Source organism: Entelurus aequoreus, linkage group LG01 (genome assembly GCF_033978785.1).
Source record: "Entelurus aequoreus isolate RoL-2023_Sb linkage group LG01, RoL_Eaeq_v1.1, whole genome shotgun sequence".
Lineage (NCBI taxonomy): Eukaryota > Metazoa > Chordata > Actinopteri > Syngnathiformes > Syngnathidae > Entelurus > Entelurus aequoreus.
The window spans coordinates 64,225,156-64,251,229 of record NC_084731.1 but is presented as its reverse complement, the minus strand read 5'-3'; positions in this window follow the sequence as shown (position 1 = coordinate 64,251,229).

The window sequence follows — 26,074 nt, the reverse complement described above, 5'->3', positions numbered from 1 at the left end:
ATATATATATATATATATATATATATATATATATATACATCCAAAAAACAAAATACAATATTTAAATTGAAGAGGTCACTAAAAAAAAGGAAAGACTCCTACATGATCATGTCAACAATCTACACATTTCTGTCAGGAAAAAAATAATAGGCCCATCATCTCACCAGCGATTCTATCTTTGAGCTGATGAATGACCTCAGGGCTGATTTGGAGACAAACAAACAAAAACACAAAGTTTGCAAGTGTTTTTTGATGGGGTTTGTTTTTCATATATAAGAAATATGATATTAACATATCTCCAATATTTAAAAAAAACAAACGTCTTGCAACATGCTATTAATTGCTCCTGGATCATTCCATTGGTTGCGTTGTTGCCGTTTTAGAGCGCAGTTTCTGGCGTGCTAAAAATTGTTGTTGTCTCAAAATTTGTGTTGCCTGGATTGCGGTCCTATGTTGCAGAAAGCGTGATACAGATGTGTGTGCTGCATGTTCAATGACAGCACAGGTTAGAGAGCATAATATGAATGTGGAGGAAATGAGTGTCTCCATGGTGACAGCCGGTGAGGTACATGCAAAATCCTCATTTAAATAGGGTGGTCCCCACCAATTTAATATTAATACAAATCAATTCTACACTCAGTCTTAGTAGATCACTAATAGTACACACAATGTTATAGTTTGCACATGCTATTTTACACTTGTTATTTGGATCTTCGGCCATCATGCCCTTAATAGTAATTAAAGGTAAAAAAACAACAAAAACAGTCAACCTTAACAATAATTGCGAGTGACAACATGTATGGAGATGTTGGCGCTTCCAGGTCTTGTGTTATTGTGTTATATATGTTATCTTTTCCGGTGGGCTTGCGGACGCCACCATCTGTTCTGGTGGGCTTACAGACGCCACCATCTTTTCCGGTGGGCTTGCAGACGCCACCATCTTTTCCGGTGGGCTTGCAGACGCCACCATCTGTTCCGGTGGGCTTGCAGACGCCACCATCTGTTCCGGTGGGCTTGCAGACGCCACCATCATCTCCGGTGGGCTTGCAGACGCCACCATCTCCAGTACCTGTTCCTGCACCTCGGCTGGCACCGATTCCTGCACCTGTTCCTGCACCTCGGCTGGCACCTGTTCCTGCACCCCGGCTGGCACCTGTTCCTGCACCCCGGCAGGCACCTGTTTCTGCACCCCGGCAGGCACCTGTTCCTGCACCCCGGCAGGCACCTGTTTCTGCACCCCGGCAGGCACCTGTTCCTGCACCCCGCCGGGCACCTGTTCCTGCACCCCGCCGGGCACCTGTACCTGCACCCCGCCGGGCACCTGTACCTGCACCCCGCCGGGCACCGGTACCTGCACCACGCCAGACACCGGTACCTGCACCACGCCAGACACCGGTACCTGCACCACGCCAGACACCGGCACCTGCTACCACGCCTGACTCGCCGCCTGCACCTGCTACCACGCCTGTCTCGCCGCCTGCACCTGGTACCACGCCTGTCTCGCCGCCTGCACCTGGTACCACGCCTGTCTCGCCGCCTGCACCTGCTACCACGCCTGTCTCACCGCCTGTACCTGCTACCACGCCTGTCTCGCCGCCTGTACCTGCTACCACGCCTGCCTCGTCCGCTGCGGCGTCCAACCCTGCCATGACGGCGCCGACGCGCCCACCTCCCCGTCGACCACGGATGTGGCCGCTCTCTGGTCGTCCGCCTCGCCGAGTGCGCCCACCTCCCCGTCGGCCACGAATGTGGCCATTCCCTGGTCGCCCGCCCCGCCTGCTGCAGCGGCGTTCCACTCGCCGCCGCCACTTGACTTTGCCTCGGTGGATTCGGGGACACTTGGCCTGGCGACCCACCGCCAAGTCCTCCCTCCGCCCTCCCGTGACTTTTTACCCTGCTTGTTTTTTTATGGACATCTTGTATCTGTCCTTGAGGAGGGGCTACTGTCATGATCCGTGGTCCGGATCATGTTTTGTTTAGTTATGTTCTGTTAGTTTTGGACTTCCTTGGTTGTTTTGTGCACTTCAGGAGTTTGTTTTGGTTGTCATGGTCACTCTTTGTGTGCACCTGTCTCTGATTAGTGCTCGCCCGCTCACCTGCTTCCCGAGCGCTAATCAGAGACATTATTTAAGTTGCCTTTTCCGGTCACTCATTGTAGCTCCGTTGTTTGCTCCATGCAACTGTTACGTTTGACTTTCCTAATTCTTGCTTCTGTGTTTCCTGTGCTAAGTTTTGCCTTAGCTTCCACGTGCAATCGGCACGCATCCTTTTTGCTTGTTTTCGGTTTGTCTATGATTTATGAGAATAAATCATCTCCTACCTCACGCTGTCGTCCGGAGTAGTCCGTGTAGCATTGGAGGAACGATCCCGCAGCAAGCTGCAACCCCATCCGTGACACAAAGGGGCACAGAGGTATTCCGTTGATCTTTTTTGAGTCGAGGTCTACTATGCAGTCATGCAGGACAGTGATTTGAACGTATTATATTTTTTGAAACAAACTTTGCAGCGTGCAGTCATTAGTTCCACGCCCTTTGCCGCAAAACCAAACCACTGACAACATTTTTCTTTTCCTTGGAACAAACGTCTCGCTCTTGTTAGCGTTAGCTATCTTTTTCTCGGTGTGTGAATCCAGCCATCCATCCATTTTCTACCGCTTTTCCCTTAATAAGATTGAGAGCAGAAGCTACAGTAGCTCCTGGGGGCGAAAATTATGCCGGAGCAAGAGTAGAAATTGTTAATTAAATTTTTTTTTTAATCTTTTTCAACCAAAACTAAAATTTATCGATATATCGCCCAGGTCTAAATCCATACCAGCATGCAGAGCAGAGGTGTTAAAGTCGCGTTTTCACTGAGGGCCACATCGCCGTTATGTTGGGCCCCAGAGGGCCGCTTCTCACAGTGAATAATATTATTACTCAGTTTGTTGATGCATTTTATTAGTACATTTTTTTAAAACTAAAATGTAAAAAAAATATGGTAAGTTGCAATACCGGTAAATTAACTTCAAAATGTTTTGTATTTTATTGTAAATGAAAAAACAGTACTGATGTTTTTATGGTAAAAAAAAAAAAAAAAAGGCAGCTCAGTTGCCAGAATTTTACTGTAAAATTTACATTTGTTTTTTCACTGTAAATTTAAAAAACTGTAATTTTACAGTAACATTTTGGCACCTGAGCTGCGAGTTTGTTTGTTTGTTGTTTTTTTTTACTGCAAACCAACAAGTGTAGATTGTTTTGTGTATTACTGTAAATGCCAAAAAAGCACCACAGTTTATTACAGTAAAAAAGTAGTATTTTTTTCATTTAGAGAAAAATGCTGTAAAAACCACAGTAAATTTCACAATTTGACCATGAAATCTATTGCTACTCTTACATTGCACAGTTTGATGGATAACTTGCTTTGAAATCATTATTATTAGTATTTATTTCTATTTAAAAAAATGTTTGAATGTTTGATCATATATTTTTGCATAATTAGACAATATTTAAGTTAACATTATTTGCGATTACACAGTCTTTTTTTTTTTTTTTTTTCCAAAATAGGAGAAAATAATTAATTTAGTAAGAAATGTTACAGTACTTTATTGATACATATTATTTCCAGGCTTTCCAGGGCCAAATAAAATTAAGTGGTGGGCCACAGTAGCCCCCGGGTCTTGACTTTGACACCTGTGATGTAGAGTGACAACTATTGTATATAAAAATAATTTGGCTGAGGTTGGACAAGACATGATTTATTTCAGAACACTTTGTTTGGCCTTGGATGATTAAAGGCCTACTGAAACCCACTACTACCGACCACGCAGTCTGATAGTTTATATATCAATGATGAAATCTTAATATTGCAACACATGCCAATATGGGATCGGTGTTTTAGCGGCTGGCTACAGCAACACAAGCAGGAGGACTTTGAGTTGGATAGCAGACGCGCTCTCCGACGCTAGCCGCCGACCGCATCGATGATCGGGTGAAGTCCTTCGTCGCGCCGTCGTTCGCTGGAACGCATGTGAGCACGGGTGGTGATGAGCAGATGAGGGCTGGCGTAGGTGGAGAGCTAATGTTTTTAGCATAGCTCTGTCGAGGTCCTGTAGCTAAGTTAGCTTCAATGGCGTCGCTAGCAACAGCATTTCTAGGCTTCGCCAGGCTGGACAGCATTAACCGTGTGGTTACAGGTCCAGGGTTTGGTTCGGTGTCTCCTGATAGTAGAAGTAATAGTAGTATTGTTGATCTTCTGTCTATCCTTCCAGTCAGGGGCATGTTTATTCTGTTTCTATCCGCAGTTAAGCACGATGCTATCACGTTAGCTCCGAAGCTAAAGTGCTTCACCGATGTATTGTCGTGGAGATAAAAGTCACTGTGAATGTCCATTTCGCGTTCTCGACTCTCATTTTCAAGAGGATATAGTATCCGAGGTGGTTTAAAAATACAAATCCATGATCCACAATAGAAAAAGGAGAAAGTGTGGAATCCAATGAGCCCTTGCGTCCTGCACTGCACTCTAATCCTTCACTCTCACTTTCCTCATCCACGAATCTTTCATCTTCGCTCAAATTAATGGGGTAATCCTCGCTTTCTCGGTCCGAATCGCTCTCGCTGCTGGTGTAAACAATGTGCAGATGTGAGGAGCTCTTCAACCTGTGACGTCACGCTACTTCCGGTACAGGCAAGGCTTTTTTATCAGCGACCAAAAGTTGCAAACTTTATCGTCGATGTTCTCTACTAAATCCTTTCAGCAAAAATATGGCAATGTCGCGAAATGATCAAGTATGACACATACAATGGACCTGCTATACCCGTTTAAATAACAACATTTCATTTCAGTAGGCCTTTTATGTGGATTATATTCCTCTTGTTTCCTGGATGTGTGGCACACATTGAACCTTCTGGGAGTCAACTGAAGTCCTCATTTCCAAGCCATGGGAGTAATAAACACAGTGAACCCTCCCTGGATTAGTGTTAAATAGCTAACCAGGCACATTCTGTCTTTGTACTGGTTTACCATTTAGACCCACTTGAGCGTTTCACACAAACAACATGGCCCGCAGCTGGAACCCACACCAGGAGACACAGCTTGGTTCATCATAGTCCGGAATGATGCTGTCTGCTCTTTCTGCTCACTGAACTGAGGACGTTTAATTGTGCCTTCTGTTCTACTCATTCCCAGAATTGTCTTATTAAAAAAAACAAATACTGGTGAATGTTGCTTCTATAAGCTGGTATCATTTTATTATGGGAATAACTACAGTGGAACCTCGATTTAAAAACGTAATTGGTTCTTGAACATGGTTCACAAACCGAAAAATATGTGTAGTAAAGCAGACTTCCCCATAAAAATCAATGTAAACATGAATAATTGGTTGTAACCTCCACTATATATATATATATATATATATATATATATATATATATATATATATATATATATATATATATATATATATATATATATATATATATATATATATATATATACATGTGTACATATAATGCATATTTATTAGGGGTGTGGGAAAAAATCGATTTGAATTCGAATCGCGATTCTCACGTGCGATTCAGAATCGATTCTCATTTTTAAAAAATCTATTTTTTTAATTTGTATTTATTTATTTATTTTAAAAAAAAATGTTTTAATTATTTTAAAAAAAATTTATCAATTCAACAAAACAATATGCACCAATACCATAACAATGCAATCCAATTCCAAAACCATACCCGACCCAGCAACACTCAAGCAATTGAGAGGAGACACAAACACGACACAGAACAAACCAAAAGTAGTGAAACAAAAATGAATATTATCAACAACAGTATCAATATTAGTTACAATTTCAACATAGCAGTGATTAAAAATCCCTCATTGATATTATCATTAGACATTTATAAAAAAAATTAAATAATGAACAATAGTGTCACAGTGGCCTACACTTGCATCGCATCTCATAAGCTTGACAACACACTGTGTCCAATATTTTCACAAAGATAAAATAAGTCATATTTTTGGTTCATTTAATAGTTAAAACAAATTTACATTATTGCAATCAGTTGATAAAACATTGTACTTTACAATTATAAAAGCTTTTTACAAAAAGCTACTACTCTGCTTGCATGTCAGCAGACTGGGGTAGATCCTGCTGAAATCCTATGTATTGAATGAATAGAGAATCCTTTTGAATCGGGAAAAAAATCGTTTTTGAATCGAGAATCGTGTTGAATTAACAAAAAATTGATTTTGAATCGAAACGTGACCCCAAGAATCGATATTGAATCGAATCGTGGGACACCCAAAGAATCACAGCCCTAATATACACATTTGTAGATATATATATACACTTATATATATACATACAAATATACACACATACACATATACATACATACATACATATTTACACATATACATGCACAAAAAATCTATATCTATATATGTACATACATACATACATACATATATATACAAATATAAAAAATATAAATATACACATATATATATATATATATATATATATATATATATATATATATATATATATATATATATATATATATATATATATATATATATATATATATATATATATATATATATGCACAAATATATATATATATGCACAAATATATATATATATGCACAAATATATATGTATACATATATATATGCCTTTTTATATATGTACTTATATATGCATATATTTGTATGTATATACACAAATGTATATACAGTATACATACAAATGTGTATATATATACACATATATACACACAGACATATATACATACATATATACACATTTATACATGGACATATTTAAAAAATCTGAATATAAAAAATCTAAATATACACATATATAAAATACTATATATATATATAAATATATATACATACATGTATATATACATATATATATATATACATATATATATATATATACATATATATATATATATATATATATATATATATATATATATATATATATATATATATATATATATATATATATATATATATATATATATATATATATATATATATATATATAAATCAAATATACATAACGAGGTAATGGCTCAACAATCGCACGCACGCACACACACACACACACGCACACGCACACGTCCACAAAGTTTTGTTGATGTGCTCCGAAACGTTAACCAACATATTGTAACAATCAAAAACAAAATAAAGGAAAGTCATTTTACTTTGCTTGTGGGAATATTTGTGGCATTGTTGAGCTCTCTGGGAGCTTTGGAGTGATAAACGAGCAGTAGTCACTGTTGGCACAAACTCGCAGTGTGAGGCGATCCTTCATCGGCTGATGTCCCGGTAGTGCCTTCTCCTAAAGGTCCGCTGTGGCATCTTTTTCTGTCTCATCACATTTAAAGACTTGCTGCAGAACAAAGCCCCTTTTGCCGATACAATCCTCGAACTGAAGGGGCCGCAAGTCGGAAGCTAACTAATTAAGACAACCAGAAGCTATACAGTGAAACTTTGAAGGTTTGGACACATTTTTTAAAGTGTTTCTGATCGCATAAAGCGATCTCTAAGACACATCTCTGACCGGTGCAAGGTACGACCATCGCAGCTCTTGGGAATAGTGTACAGGAAGTGATGTCATCAAAATAGCAGCCCCCAATGGCTTCAAGTGGCATCCAAAATGAATGAATTAGGTGAGTATTTGTTTGGGTAGACACAGTGCATTTCCCACTTAGGCCTTCAGTGATATCCTACTTAGTCTGACTTTAATAACTACCTCTCAAAATACCATCACTTATGTCACTTTTGACTGTATTTGAATGTATAATAGACTGTGTTTGTATTATTCACATGTGAATAATGCTGTACAATAGACTGTATTTATGTTATTCACATGTGAATAATGCTGTATAATAGACTGTATTTATATTATTCACATGTAAAAATACCTTAGTGTTTATTGTCTATTGTGAGCGAACTGTGGTGCTGAATTCCCCCCAGGGATCAATAAAGTACTTTATATTCTATTCTATTCTACCACAAGACCACAACTGGAGAAATGCTACACAGAAACGGGCTTTGAATCACATCAACAGCGTACTAAACGGGCTATTTTTTGGCACATTTAAAAATCAATAAACCCGCATCAAACGTTATCTTACGTGGTACTGTCAAAATTAAAATATTTGTAAAAAAAAACAAAAAAATGTATTAAACATGAAAAAATAAAGAAATAAAATATTTGAACTCACAATTTGTGGCACCCATCTGACGCCGTATAAGCCAGTGGTGCCGCTCGTGGTTGATTCAAGTAGAAGTCAGCTTAGCTCGCTCCAAGGGTCGGTCGACCTCGTCTCACAAAATCTAGTTTCTCTTTACATATCCTTTTTTAATCCTTCTTTGTGGGTTAAAATTTAATTAAATTAAAATGTCGCTGCTCCCAGTGCCACTTCCTCCTTTTGCAAATCCCAAGTTGCCATTGTCACGTTTAACGTAGGGTTACCTAGATGGGCTATTCGTGATCTAATTGGCTATTTCAACTGCCTATCAACTGTATGTCCTCCGTTTGTTTACACTGCACAGCCGCCGCTAACGTGGATTCAGAAGGCCTCCGGTAACAAGTTAGCTGAATTCTGATATAAGCTCGAACGACAAAACGAGCAACACTTGAGCCTAATATGAAATGAAGAGAATATGATGAACACTTTTATATATTTATGGCAAGTATATTAAAAATAAAATGAAGTTTTATTAATTAATAAATGTGATTTATGTTAGGCCAGCAGAGAAAGCCTTGCTGGCCCTGACGGCACAACACTGAGTAGACATGGTTCGCATTATTGGTGCCATGTAGGGTTGTACGGTGTACCGGTACTAGTATAGTATCGCCGTACTAATGAATCAAAAACGGTACTATACCCTGTTTGAAAAGTACCGGTTCGCCTTTTTTTTTTTACGGGCATGACATTAACGGGCACATCGTGACATTGCTGGTTTTACGAGCAGAGGAACATGTTGGGCAGCGCACACACATGGAGTACTTACAAGCAGACACGGTGTCTAGACAGAAAAGGGAGAACGGACGCATTTTGGTGTAAAAAGTAAAGATAAAGGTGAAGTTATAACACTGAAACACCCTTAGGAAGAGGTGCTTTAAGACAGTGGTCCCCAACCCCCGGGCCATGGGCCGATTGGTACCGGGCCGCACAAGAAATTAAAAAAAATAAAAACATTTTTTTAATTTTATTTTTCATTTTTAATTTTTTTTATTAAATCAACATAAAAGACACAATATATAGATTATATATCAATATAGTCTGCAGGGATACAGTCCGTAAGCACACATGATTGTATTTCTTTATGACAAAAAAAATAATAAAAAAATTAAAAGAAATACCATAAACCCCCCCACTTAAACCACTGCTTTAAGACATGGCCAGCTAGCAGTCGGCAGTGTTTCAGCTACTTCTAAAGTATTAATCCTTATCTCCATGGCGACAAATAAAGTACGTTTCTTACAGGTAGCATTATCACTGGAGTACATGACATCAATATTTTTATCGTCAAAAAATACATATTTTTTTAATTCATATTATATTCATAAACTCAGGAAATACGTCCCTGCACACATGAGAACAAACTTTTTTGTTGTTAAAATAAAGCCAATAATGCAATTATTTTGTGGTCCCCTTTATTTAGAAAAGTATCAAAAGGTATGGAAAAGTATCAAAATACATTTTGGTACCGGTACCATTCATCAAAACGTTGTTTTTGCATAATGTTGCGAAACAAAACGCCAGATATGTCTGCTAATAGGTGCCATTTTGCGGTCCTCATACACACACCATAATAATACCCGTATGTGGAAGCACAGTGCGTCTGACTATGGTAGCCGTAATGCTGCGAGCATCCATCAAAACGTTGTTTTTGCATAGTGTTGCAAAACAAAACGCCAGATATGTCTGCTAATAGGTGCCATTTTGGGTCAATATACACACACTATAATAATACCGTATGTTGAAGCACAGTACGTCTGACTATGGTAGACGTAATGCTCCAACCATCCATCAAAAAGTTGTTTTTGCATAGTATTGCAAAAGAAAACGCCAGATAATGTCTCCTAATAGGTGCCATTTTGCGGTCCTCATACACACACCACAATAATACCCGTATGTTGAAGCACAGTACGTCTGACTATGGTAGCTGTAATGCTCCGTCCATCCATCAAAACGTTGTTTTTGCATAGTATTGCAAAACAAAACGCCAGATATGTCTGCTCATAGGTGCCATTTTGGGGTCTCACACACACACCATAATAATACCCATATGTTGAAGTACAGTACGTCTGACTATGGTAGCCGTAATGCTCCGACCATCCATCAAAACGTTGTTTTTGCATAATATTGCAAAACAAAATGCCAGATATGTCTGCTAATAGGTGCCATTTTGGGGTCCTTAGACACACACCATAGTAATACTTGTATGTTTAATGCTCTGACAATCCATCAAGCGGTTCGGCTTTGTAGCTTACCAAAGTCAAACTAAAAACATTTTGACAGATTTTTGAGCGCCGAGTGTAATGTTCTATATTCTCAATGGAACATTTAAAATGTTGGTGTTATTTACTGTCGCCATATTGCAGTCTACACATATATCTTGTGTGACTGCCATCTACTGGTCACACTTAACATTACACCATGTACCGAATAAAATAGCTTTGAGGTCGTTAAGCACAACTAGAATCATGCCGTACATTAGGCGCACGGTCGGTTTTTGAGAAAATGAAAGGATTTTATGTGTGCCTTATAGTCGGAAAAATACGGTCATTCCTATTCTTCTCTTGTAATTTATTCATGAGCTTGCTCCAGTCCTGCTCGGAGGAAGACTTTTATGGATATCACCAGGCTGCAACGTGCGGTGGCAGCAGCTCGCCCAGGAAAGACTCTGAGCTCCGTTCTCGGCGTGATGTCCCACTCCCGCAAATACTTCTCTCTCCAAATCCCGCACGCTCCCGTTCTCCTTCTCCACTTAAATCGATGCATTCTCTCCCCTTTCCTCCTCGTCTTATATCGGCAGACGGCTCTGTGTTGCGTCCTGTGAGGGCCACCTGGTCTGCAGTCTTGTTGTCCACAGCGCCTATTGCACAACACCAATGCATGCAGGCACAGGCGCCCATCTACATTTATGTGTATTAGTGTTGTCCCGATACCAATATTTTGGTACCGGTACCGGCCCCAAAAGTATTTCGATACTTTTGGGTGCTTTTCGGTACGTTTATAAATAAGGGGTACCACAAAAAATGTCATTATTGTCTTTATTTGAATAAATAGTGAACATACTAGACCAGTGTTTTTCAACCTTTTCTAAGCCGAGGCACATTTTTTTCATTGAAAAAATCCCGAGGCACACCACCAGCAGAAATCATTAAAAAATGAAACTCAGCAGCCATTATTTGACAGTAAAAAGTAATTCTCGAAATTGTTGGATATGAATTCAAACCATAACCAAGCATGCATCACTATAGCTCTTGTCTCAAAGTAGGTGTACTGTCACCACCTGTCACATCACACCGGGACTTATTGGCAGTTTTTTGGTGTTTTCCTGTGTGTACTGTTTTAGGTTTTGTCTTGTGCTCCTATTTTGGTGTTGATCGTCATGTCATGTACGGATGTACTTTGTGGATGCCGTCTGCTCCACACCTGTAAGTCTTTGCTATCGTCCAGCATTCTGTTTTTGTTTACTTTTGCAGCCAGTTCAGTTTTAGCTGCGTTTTGCATAGCCATCCCTAAGCTTCAATGCCTTTTCTTAGCGGCACTCACCTTTTGTTTATTTTTGGTTTAAGCGTTAGATACCTTTTTACCTGCAAACCATCGTCGTTGTTCCCGACATCTACAAAGCAATTATCTACCTGCTGCCACCTACTGATATGGAAGAGTATTACACGGTTACTCTGCCGAGCTCTAGACAGCACAGACACTCAACAACGGCACATTTGCGGATTATAATTACTGGTTTGCAAAAAATATTTTTAACCCAATTAGGTGAAATTACATAATCTCCCACGGCACACCAAACAAAAACTAGTGTGCCGCGGCACAGTGGTTGAAAAACACTACTAGACAACTTGTCTTCTGGTTGTAAGTAAACAAACAAAGACTCCTAATTAGTCTGCTGACGTATGCAGTAACATATTGTGTCATTTATATTCTATTATTTTGTCTCCATTATGAGGGACAAACTGTAAAAATTGATTATTAATCTACTTCTTCATTTACTGTTAATATCTGCTTATTTTCTGTTTTAACATGTTCTATCTACACTTCTGTTAAAACGTAATAATCACTTATTCTTCTCTTATTTGATACTTTACATTAGTTTTGGATGTGGAGTGAAGTGAATTATATTTATATAGCACTTTTCTCTAGTGACTCAAAGCGCTTTTACATAGTGACACCCAATATCTAAGTTACATTTAAACCAGTGTGGGTGGCACTGGGAGCAGGTGGGTTAAGTGACTTGCCCAAGGACACAACGGTAGTGACTTGGATGGCGGAAGCGGGGATCGAACCTGGAACCCTCAAGTTGCTGGCATGGCCACTCGACCAACCGAGCTATACCGTCCCATGATGACACCACACATTTAGGTATCGATCCGATACCAAGTAGTTACAGGATCATACATTGGTCATATTCAAAGTCCTCATGTGTCCAGGGACGTATTTACTGACTTTATAAACATAATATAATTTTTTTTTTAAATTAAAGAAGATTTTGTGATGTTAAAAAATATCAATGTAATCATAGTAGTATAGACTAGATACACTGTTGTACTTGGTATCATTACAATGGATGTTAGGTGTGGATCCACCCATGGCGTTTGTTTACATTGTAGCGTCCTGGAAGAGTTGGTGCTGCAAGGAATTCTGGGAATTTGTTCTGTAGTGTTTATGTTGTGTTTGCGGTGCAAATATTCTTCGTCGTTGTTGTTTCGTGTGGTTTCACTATATGGAACATATTTATGACAGTGTTGGCGATGTTCATACTGTCAGGTTCAAACACCGAACTATCTATTAAACAAGACAAAAAGCAAGGAATCAAACAGACACAGGATTCAATTTAGCTCATGAGGAGAGCGCGTCGACCTGCACCCTCGTACAATGTCGCCCCACGCACTGAGGAAAGGCCTCCTCCTTTATTTGGGCATTCCCTCATTACATAGCTGCAGCTGCTTCTAAGTGGAGGGGTCTCATTATACAGCAGCTGTAGACAGTTCAAAGAAAAAGGTGCTTGGAGCGGTGTCAGGTTTGCCCCCCCCCCCTCTGCTTGTAGATTTCGGTTCCCGATAAGGTCCTTCCTGTGGCTGTCCAAGATCTGAGAAACCGACACCTCCACGGCGCATTCTATCGCACGCAGGGGAGTTTTACGAGCTGTCCGCCTTTTGTTTGATAAGATCGAAGACGGCTTTGTAAGCACCAGTGGATCGTAACCACAGGCCGCAGGGCAACCTGAACTCAAAGCCAACAAGTTGTGCGATAACTTATATACAATTATTCTGACACATACTGCCACCCTTAGTATGACATGTATGGCTGTTGAGTAAGTATGACCTTCATTCACTCATGTGCAGTGTGTTCACAGTCAAGGTGATTGTGTCATTAGTTCACAATGAGATCTTGGTTAGGGTTTGTTAACTATAAACTATATGATTTGTGACCTTTTTATCATGTAAAACGGACCAAACACGCCGCAAAAATTAACAAGTCTGGTTCGTCAAAAAATGATTTTAAAGATTGAAAGTTGCCATCAATCCCACGTGGGTGCTCGGCATCGTCCGTGGGTGCTCGGGCCCCGAAGCACCCACGGGATCGGCAGCCTATGGATGGAGGCTCGGACAGATGCTCATTTCCACAGAGATCAGTCACATGACCTTCTTGTCCGTGGTTTCACGGGAGAAGTCCACTCCAAGGAAGCTCGGACAATGGCGCATAATTAGCTGTTTTTCGGCGAACAAATGTGCTCGGACTCTGTTGATGAGTAATTTCAAGGATCACACAGTACAGTGCATTTGCAATAATGACCGCCATTATTTCCTAGACTCCAGGTGAATTATTATATCAACCTCCTGAGTGCCGTCTATCAGAGTGCCATATATGAAGAGCCATTTACAATCACGCCGCGTCAATTAACCAAGCACTTCAACTCCTGAATGTAATCATTTTAATCTGATGATTGACAACGCGGGAAATGTATGCTGATTTTGTGGTATCCTAGAAGGGCACTTAGTCTGTGGTCGGCATATCCACACAGAGGATTGCACAAGTCAGTTCACATTGTTAAGAGTGAAAGCGGATTCAGAAAAATGCATTTTTGCAGACGCACTAACTCGTGTTAGCGGCCACCATGAGGGACAAGCGGTAGAAAATGTATTATTAATCAACTTGTTCATTTACTGTTAATATTGCTATTTTAACATGTTTTATCTACACTTCTGTTAAAATGTAATAATCAATCAATCAATGTTTATTTATATAGCCCTAAATCACAAGTGTCTCAAAGGGCTGTACAAGCCACAACGACATCCTCGGTACAGAGCCCACATACGGGCAAGGAAAAACTCACCCCAGTGGGACGTCGGTGAATGACTATGAGAAACCTTGGAGAGGACCGCATATGTGGGTAACTCCCCCCCCTCTAGGGGAGACCGAAAGCAATGGATGTCGAGTGGGTCTGACATAATATTGTGAAAGTCCAGTCCACAGTGGATCCAACACATCAGCGGGAGTCCAGTCCACAGCGGGGCCAACAGGAAACCATCCCGAGCGGAGACGGGTCAGCAGCGCAGAGATGTCCCCAACCGATGCACAGGCTAGTGGTCCACCCGGGGTCCCGACTCTGGACAGCCAGCACTTCATCCATGGCCACCGGACCTATGCAACTCCCCCTCGCAAGGGACAGGGGAGAAGAGGAGAGAAGAAAAGAAACGGCAGATCAACTGGTCTAAAAAAGGGGGGTCTATTTAAAGGCTAGATTATACAAATGAGTTTTAAGATGGGACTTAAATGCTTCTACTGAGGTAGCATCTCTAACTGTTACCGGGAGGGCATTCCAGAGTACTGGAGCCCGAATAGAAAACGCTCTATAGCCCGCAGACTTTTCTTTGGCCTCTGGGAATCACTAATAAGCCGGAGTTCTTTGAACGCAGATTTCTTGCCGGGACATATGGTACAATACAATCGGCGAGATAGGCTGGAGCTAAACCGTGTAGTATTTTATACGTAAGTAGTAAAACCTTAAAGTGGCATCTTAAGTGCACAGGAAGCCAGTGCAGGTGAGCCAGTATAGGCGTAATATGATCAAACTTTCTTGTTTTTGTCAAAAGCCTTGCAGCCGCATTTTGTACCAACTGTAATCTTTTAATGCTAGACATAGGGAGACCCGAAAATAATACGTTACAGTAATCGAGACGAGACGTAACGAACGCATGAATAATGATCTCAGCGTCGCTAGTGGACAAGATGGAACGAATTTTAGCGATATTACGGAGATGAAAGAAGGCCGTTTTAGTAACACTCTTAATGTGTGACTCAAACGAGAGAGTTGGGTCGAAGATAATACCCAGATTCTTTACCGAGTCGCCTTGTTTAATTGCTTGGTTGTCAAATGTTAAGGTGGTATTATTAAATAGATGTTGGTGTCTAGCAGGACCGATAATCAGCATTTCCGTTTTCTTAGCGTTGAGTTGCAAAAAGTTAGCGGACATCCATTGTTTAATTTCATTAAGACACGCCTCCAGCTGACTACAATCCGGCGTGTTGGTCAACTTTAGGGGCATGTACAGTTGGGTGTCATCAGCATAACAGTGAAAGCTAACACCGTACTTGCGTATGATGTCACCCAGCGGCAGCATGTAAATACTAAAGAGTGCAGGGCCAAGAACCGAACCCTGGGGAACTCCGCACGTTACCTTGACATAGTCTGAGGTCACATTGTTATGGGAGACGCACCGCATCCTGTCAGTAAGATAAGATAAAGATAAATAATCACTTATTCTTCTGTTGTTTGATACTTTACATTAGTTTTGGATGATACCACCGATACCAAGTAGTTACAAGATCATACATTGGTCATAATTTAAGTCCTCATGTGTCCAGGGACGTATTTCCTGAGTTTATAAACATAAATGTTAAAAAAACGAAAAAATATTCTGTGATGCTAAAAAATATCGATGTAATCATAGTAGTATCGACAAGATACGCTCTTGTGCTCGGTATCATTACAGTGGATGTCAGGTGTAGATCCACCCGTGGCATTTGTTTGGCCGGTGAGCTATTGTATCCTCCTACGGTGTGTAGTGAAGCATGTTTAGCTATTGCTCGTCCTCCAGTGATAATGGTACTTGTAAGAAACTTACTTAATTTATCGCCATGGAGGCGAGGATTAGTGATTTAGAAGTAGCTAAAACACTGCCGACTGCAGATGGATGTTAGCCATGTCTTAAAGCACCTCTTCCTGAGGGTGTTTCAGTGTTATAACTTCACCTTTATCTTTACTTTTTACACCAAAATGTGTCCGTTCTCCCTTTTCTGTCTACACACTGTGTCTGCTTGTAAGTACTCTGTGTGTGTGCGCTTCCGAATATGCTCCTCTGCTCGTAAAAACAGCAATGTTAAAAAAAAAAGGGGGTGCGGTACTTTTATATAGTACCGAATACCGAAAAATAACATAAAATACTAAAAGTTCCAGTTCCTCCAGCTTGTCACCCTTGCTTGATCCCTCCATATTAGCCATGTTGTTCTTTGAACCTCAACTTGTAACCAGAGGACATTTTAGAAGATTACAAAAATATTGCATCGCTCCACTGTTTGACATCCAAAAAGGCTTCTAATTGATAACATGACGCTCACTCTGGGGCTGAGCCCGTCATCCAGGTGGGCCGCACGCACTACCAGAGTGATGGTTGGTGCATGGCGTCAACGTTTAACTGCTTTTCGGGGGAGTTTCTCCCCCTTCAGTCACATTTCTTATCGCACATCACGCTCCTGCCCTCACCTCAACTCACATTCGCCTCCTCTTCGGGAAGCCAATTTATGGTGCGTGCTAATTAACAAGGCCGGCCTCAATTATAGCCGTAATTGGACCGTGTGGAAAAGCCAAAACGAGGCGCATCGACGGCCACTATTGAAGTCTTATTAGCGGAATAAGGTTGGCCCGAGATGAGCAGACTTCTGTAATTATTGCAGAGAAAATAAGATATGTGACGGATACAAACACAGAGAAATGTCACTCTCCTCCTTCTTTCCTGGACTCTTTCTGTTCCATGCACACTGTGTGTGACACACCCAAACACATGTACACAACCCCAAACCAGTGAAGTTGGTAAATAAACACAGAATACAATGATTTGCAAATCCTTTTCAATTTATATTCAATTGAATAGACTGTAAAGACAAGATATTTAATGTTGTTTTTTTTGCAAATAATCATGAACTTAGAATTTAATGGCAGCAACACATTGCAAAAAAGTTGTCACAGGGGCATTGTTACCACTGTGTTACATGGCCTTTCCTTTTAACAACACTCAGTAAAGGTTTGGGAACTGAGGAGACACATTTTTGAAGTGGAATTATTTCCCATTCTTGCTTGATGTACAGCTTAAGTTGTTCAACAGTCTCCCTTCTGATATTTGAGGCTTCTTAATGCGCCACACATTTTCAATGGGAGACAGGTGTGGACTACAGGCAGGCCAGTCTAGTACCTGCACTCTTTTACTATGAAGCCACGCTGTTGTAACACGTGGCTTCTTTTTTGCTGAAATAAGCAGGGGTGGCCATGTATAACGTTGCTTGGATGGCAACATATGTTGCTCCCAAACCTTTCAGCATTAATGGTGCCTTCACAGATGCGTAAGTTACCCATGCCTTGGGCACGAATACACCCCCATACCATCACAGATGCTGGCTTTTGAACTTTGCTTCTGGAACAATTTGAATGGTTATTTTCCTCTTTGTTCCGTAGTTTCCAAAAAACAATTTGAAATGTGGACTCGTCAGAACACATAATACTTTTCCACTTTGCATCAGTTCATCTTAAATGAGCTCAGGCCTAGCGAAGCCGGCGGCGTTTCTGGGTGTTGTTGATAAATGGTTTTGGCTTTGCATAGTAGAGTTTTAACTTGCACTTACAGCTGTAGCGACCAACTGTAGTTACTGACAGTGGTTTTCTGAAGTGTTCCTGAGCCCATGTGGTGATATCTTTTACACACTGATGTCACTTTTTGATGCAGTACCGCTTGAGGGATCAAATGTCCGTAATATCATGGCTTGCATGCGGTGATTTCTCCAGATTCTCTGAACCTTTTGATGATATTACGGACCATAAATGGTGAAATCCCTAAATTCCTTGCAATAGCTGGTTGAGAAATGTTGTTCTTAAACAATTTGCTCAGGCATTTGTTGACAAAGTGGTGACCCTCGCCCCGTCCTTGTTTGTGAATGACTGAGCATTTCATGGAAGCTGCTTTTACACCCAATCATGGCACCCACCTGTTCCAAATTAGCCTGTTCACCTGTGGGATGTTTCGAATAAGTGTTTGATGAGCACTCCTCAACTTTCTCTGTCTTTTTTGCCACTTGTGCCAGCTTTTGTGAAACATGTTGCAGGCATCAAATTCCAAATGAGCTAATATTTGCAAAAAATAACAACGTTCCTCAGTGTGAACATTAAATATCTTGTCTTTGCAGTCTATTCAATTGAATATAAGTTGAAAAGGATTTGCAAATCATTGTATTCTGTTTTTATTTACCATTTACTCAACGTGACAACTTCACTGCTTTTGGGGTTTGTATCATTGCGGTTAGTTTCAGTTTTGTAAGGTGCTCTTCTAAACTTATTGTTGTTGCCACTGTTACTGTTATTTCTTTTCATTCAACTACTTCCACTTCCACAAATAATTGTTTGGTCGCAAACCAAATTTTAATCTCATAAACTTTTAAAAGGAATTAATAATACAAGTGTTAATTGTGACAACAGTTTTCAGTTTAGTTGTAATCAGTTTTTTGATTAAAAAACATTTCTTAGTTTTAGTCGATCTTAAGTCATCTTAATTGAGTCAAGTTTTAGTCGACTCCATTTCACAACATGTTAGTCAATTACAGTAAATAGTCCACTTAAATGCAAAGTATAAAAAATAAGACATTTAAAGTTTACTTAAAGCATCTTTCTTTAGGCATATCACAAGAATGTCTTAAAAAATTTGAAGAGAGTGTTTTGCATTTTTCCCATCATCCCTTGTAATGGATTTAAATGGGTGTCATTTAAAAATGTTTGTTGATTGGACATTTTTTTGATAGTATCCACAAATGAGCAGGTTGTGTTATGTGTGACAATGTTTGTTGAATTTTTGTGCTGTATGATTTTTTAATTTTTAATTTTTTTTAAATTTTTTAATCATGACTGGGGAAATTTGTTTGGATTGAGTCATATAAGTAATGCTGTGCTACGGCATGTGAAAGTACAATTATCGGCAGATATACTTTTGTTGGCCACCAGATGGTGACATAATGTCAGTAATCAGATATTTATATATAATGTCAGTCACATTGCCTATTGAACTCAAGCCCGCGGGCCGTAGTTTGGACACCCCTGACATATCATTTAGAGTATTTGTTAACCACAAAAGTAACTGTTTATATTCATACAAGGCAAACGCAAAAATAGCTTCTTTTTTTTTTTTCACCATGACTAGGGAAGTTTGTTTGGATTAGGTCATATAAGTGAATGCTGTGCTATGGCATTTGAAAGTACAATTAATGACAGAGATACTATTGTCGGCCACCAGATGGTGACAAAATGTCAGTATTCAGACCGCCCGATATTTATATATAATATCAGTCAAATTGCTTGAACTCATACAGTCTCACGGGCCACATTGAATTGCCGCACTTGGCCCGCCGGCCGTAGTTTGGACACCCCTGGCATATTATTTAGAGCATTTGTTTACCACAAAAGTAACTGTTTGTATTCATACAAGGCAAACGCAAAAATAGCTTAATTTTTTTATTTTATTTTCATGACTAGGGAAGTTTGTTTGGATTGGGTCATATAAGTAAATGTTGTGATATGGCATTTGCATGTAAAATTAATGGCAGAGATGCTTTTGTTGACCACAAGATGGTGACAAAATGTCAGTAATCAGACCGCCCGATATTTATATATTCACCACACCTAGTGTGTGTGTGACAATCATTGGTACTTTAACTTTAAAACTAATGTCAGTGCACAGCTCCCGGTCAAATTGCTTATTTCCGAGTCGGAAATCCGACAACGAGGGGAGTTCCAGTAGAAATTCCGACGAGGAACTCGGAAATTCCGACTTCCCAGTACAAATGGAAGGCTTGCACGTCGGCGTTGGCATTGACTTCCGTCTTTTTAACGAATGGGGTAGGGGGCGTGACGTATGTCGTAAAGCGAGTCAGTTCATTTGTAGTTTTGCCAGTGAGAGCGATACAGACATGACTTCTAAGTCCATGTATAATCCAAAAAGTTATAAAAATATGTTATGAAGGTTGAAAAGTTAGATCATTCTAAAGACCTGTTTTTGCTGGGGTTTGTCAGTTGTGGATCCAGATTGACTGCAGTCAGGATTTTTTTTACTATTGGGAGATCGGAGTGATTTTCTAATTCAATATCGTCTGCTATGATATCAAGTGTAGACAAAGGATTCCTTGTATAATATCATTGTTTCATCATTCCATTGAGAATGAACAAAAAGGTTTTTATACTCTGCGAATATAACACTGAGAAACCTTTTCAAGCCATTAATCCCCTCAAGGAATAACGGATTTAGATAAAGTCTTCACCACTGCAACGCTAGAATGATACTGCTACGAAATGGTGTTATCACCGAAGGCAAAAAATGACAACAATTTGAGAAGAGTTGTGCTTTGCATTAAGGCTAACGTGTCTAAATGGTAAATAAACCCGAGGGGCAGATTAAGGCCACGTCATCTGGCCACAAGTGGAGCTTTGGCATCATGGCCACGTCACTGCGGCATGTCAAGCCAAAGCTTTATTAAAGCACTCCAATTTTGGCCATCCTTCTCTTTATGTCGCAGAGTAACACGCCCGTCTAGTGGCACACCATCAGCCACAGCACACCTAAGGTCATTGGGTCACATCCCAGTTTTATCATCCTGCTGTTGCCATCTCATCAAGCTGCCCTTGTTCCACTTTCTGCTTGTCTTTTGTTGCTGTCTCCGCCTCCTCCGCATGCTTCATCCTGTCCACGAAGCGCAGTAACTGTTGACAAATCAGTCGCAGGGAGATTGCATTTTGTTTTAAAGGCCCACTGAAACCCACTACTACCGACCACGCAGTCTGATAGTTTATATATCAATGATGAAATCTTAACATTGCAACACATGCCAATACGGCCGGGTTGGATTAGTAAAGTGCAATTTTAAATTTCCCGCGAAATATCCTGCTGAAAACGTCTCGGTATGATGACGTTTGCGCGTGATGTCACGGATTGTAGCGGACATTTTGGGACACCATTGTGGCCAGCTATTAAGTTGTCTGTTTTCATCGCAAAATTCCACAGTATTCTGGACATCTGTGTTAGTGAATCTTTTGCAATTTGTTTAATGAACAATGGAGATAGCAAAGAAGAAAGCTGTAGGTGGGAAGCGGTGTATAAGCGGCCGGCTGCAGCAACACAAACACGTAGCGGCTACGTCGTAGCCGGTGTTTCATTGTTTACATTCCCGAACGATGACAGTCAAGCTTTACCATTGGCCTGTGGAGAACTGGGACAAAAGAGACTCTTACCAGGAGGACTTTGAGTTGGATACGCATGCTTGTGGAGAACTGGGACAACAGAGACTCTTACCAGGAGGACTTTGAGTTGGATACGCAAACGCGGTACCGTGAGTACGCAGCTGCGGCTTCCAAACATTTGATCGCTTGCCCGTACATGCGTGCCGCTATGTGCATGTCACGTACGTAACTTTGGGGAAATATATGTGCTGTATGAACTTTGCGGAGGTGAACGGTATTTTGGGCTGTGGGATTGAGTGTGTTGTGCGGGTGTTTGATTTGTATTGGCGGGTTATATGGACGGGAGGGGGGAGGTGTTTTGTTATGCGGGATTAATTTGTGGCATATAAAATATAAGCCTGGTTGTGTTGTGGCTAATAGAGTATATATATGTCTTGTGTTTATTTACTGTTTTAGTCATTCCCAGCTGAATATCAGGTATCACCCGCCTCTCACAGCATCTTCCCTATCTGAATCGCTTCCACTGCCCTCTAATCCTTCACTCTCACTTTCCTCATCCACAAATATTTCATCCTCGCTCAAATTAACGGGGAAATCTTCGCTTTCTCGGTCCGAATCGCTCTCGCTGCTTGTGGCCATGATTGTAAACAATGTGCAGATGTGAGGAGCTCCACAACCTGTGACGTCACGCTACTTCCGGTACAGGCAAGGCTTTTTTATCAGCGACCAAAAGTTGCGAACTTTATCGTCAATGTTCTCTTCTAAATCCTTTCAGCAAAAATATGGCAATATCGCAAAATGATCAAGTATGACACATAGAATGGATCTGCTATCCCCGTTTAAATAAGAAAATCTAATTTCAGTAGGCCTTTAATGGCCAGTTTTGATGATGCCATCTAGTGGACAATGTAAGTACATTAATTATTATCTGAATGTAAGTATGCGAACAACCTTCCCTAGTCATGGTGCAAAAAAAAAAAAAGGTCAACAGACACAGTCACACGTAACACAACCTGCTCACTGAACTTTGTAGACATCATAAAAAAACACCCACGCACCATAAAAAAAAATCTAAATTACACCCATTTATGTGTAATTATGTTACAAAACATGATGGGAAAAATAATGCAAAACATTCTCCACACACTTTCCGTGTCAGGCGCATTTTAAGCTGCTTGATATCTCTGATTGATTACACTTGAAGGAGGTTGTCACGGAAGTAAACAAGTTAGAAGTCGGACTTATTAAATGATTAAATATTAATTATATGTAAATGATATTAATATAATATGTACACATTTACATATATACACATACACATTTACACACACATATATATATATATATATATATATATATATATATATATATATATATATATATATATATATATATATATATATATATATATATATATATATATATATACATATATATATATATATATATATATATATATATATATATATATGTATATATACATGTGTATATATTTGTGTACATACATACATATACACATGCATATATACACAAACATATACATATATATTTATACATACATACATATATACATAAACACATACACATACTGTACATATATACATATATATTTATACATACATACATACATACATATATACATAAACACATACACATTCTGTACATATACACATATACATATACACACACAAACATACATTTACACATTTACACATACATATACACATTGTTGTATACATAAACACATACACATACTGTACATATATCTTATACACATACATATATACCTATACATACACACATACATATATACATATACACATACATATATACATATACAGATATATATATATATATATATATATATATATATATATATATATATATATATATATATATATATATATATATATATATATATATATATATATATATATACATATACACATACACATATGCACATACATATACACATACACATTTACACATACATATATACACATTCAAATTTACACATATATGTATATACGTATGTATACATACATACATGCATATATACACAAATATATACATATATATGTATATATACATTAGGGGTGTAACGCTACGTGTATTTGTATTGAACCGTTTCGGTACGGTGGTTTCGGTTCGGTTCGGTTCAGAGGTGTACCGAACGAGTACACTTGCTAGCAGCGACTGGGCCAGGACAACATGGAAAAGCCAGAGCTGGAAGACCCTCCTGCCTCATTAAGCTCTCCCGTTTGGGAACACTTTGGCTGCGCGATACAACAATAGAGGAAGGAGGTTTGCCGACATTGTTCAATAGCTGCTTCTGACAACACGTCAAACATATGTTGCACCTTTCCTGCTTCCGGCTCCCAGACCGTAGTCGGGGAGCGCAGGGGAGACACTCCTCCAGGGCCGATGTATTCTCGGTGGTAACACCCTTCACTCTACCCGGCAGTGGGTCTCCACAGCTCCGGACTCCAGGGTAAATGACAATTGCAAATCGTGGCTTTATTGAGGTCTTGCACCCAGCCAATCCAACAAAACACTAGCCACTCCCCGCACTCACTACCGCTCCATCACCTTGCTCGCCCACACACTCACCTCACATGCTGTCACATATTAAAGGGCTACACACACACATACGCTACTCTCATAACACATGCTAACCCATTTGAAGCGTCACCACCGCATTCAAGCAGCCTCTCCTCGGCGAGTCAGGCAGGGCTAAAGCAATAACAAATGTATGTTTTTATAGCAGCAGATATAAGTCCATACTGCATTAAAAACTAGATTTTGACCCACTTCTATGGTGGAAGAACAATGAGCCCATATATCCTCTTACTGCAAAGTTAGCCAGGCTGGGGGGGGGGAGTTAATCTGAGGCTGAGTTGACTTGAAACTGTTTAATGTTGCACTTTTTATATGTAGAAAAAAAGTTGTGTCATTTTATTTAATCTGAGCAACAACTTGAGGCAGTTTAATGTTGATTAACGTGGACCCCTTAAACAGGTTGAAAAACGTATTGGGGTGTTACCATTTAGTGGTCAATTGTACAGAATATGTACTGTACTGTGCGATCTACAAATAAAAGTCTCAATCAATCAATCAATCAAAAAAGCACTTTATATGTAGAAAGGTTTTGTTAAGAAACCATTCTGAGCCTTATCTTATTTAGTTTTTATTTTATATATGTTGACCACATTAACCCTGGCAATGGACCCTGTCTGTATATGTATGTTATGCCATTGTTTACAAATTTGGTAAATAAATAACTTACTGTACCGAAAATGAACCGAACCGTGACCTCTAAACTGAGATACGTACCAAACCGAAATTTTTGTATACCGTTACACCCCTATAATACATACATATATACATAAACACATACACATACTGTACATATATGCATATACACATATACATATACACACACATACACATACATATATATACATATGCACATACATATATACATAAAGACATACACATACTGTACATATACACATATACATATACACACACATACATATACACATACATACATACCTATTGTCATATCTTTTGATCATGTTTTTGTTTGTCCATGTGCTGTTTGGTTTTTGGACAATTAATTCCTGCTTTTACACTCCCTTGTTTTGTTTCCATGGTTACCCATTAGTTTCACCTGTTGCTCATTTGGACACACGCACCTGTGTTTATCATGCCACTGTTATTTAAGCCTGTCTTTTTCTGTTGGTCGGGTTGGCGACATTAACTCTGTTACCCTTGTCATTCATGCTTGTATTCCATGCCATAGTTTTCATGCTTTTTCACGTCACGGTAAGTGTTTTCGTTTTTATGTCCATAGTTCTGCCTTTGTGCTAGTTTTGTTTTCATAGTCAAGTTTGCATTTCCGCCTTGTGCGCGCTTTTTGTTTGTTCATTTTGTTAGTGTTAAAATAAATCATGTGCCTACCTTCACGCCCTGTCCACTCCAATTTCTTTGCATTCCGGGAAAAGAAACCATCCCATAGTCCACGTGATGACAGAATGTCGCCAGCCCGACAAAAGAGAGGCTTAAATAACAGTGACAGGATAAACACAGGTGCGTGTGTCCAAGCAATGGGTGAAACTAATGGGTAACCATGGAAACAAAACCAGGGAGTGAAAAAGCAGGAACTAAGTGTCCAAAAACCAAACAGCACATGGCCAAACAAAAACATGATCAAAAGACATGACATCTATACATATACACATACATATATACCTATACATATACACATACATACTGTATGTACATATACAGATATATATTCATATACACATACACATATGTACAT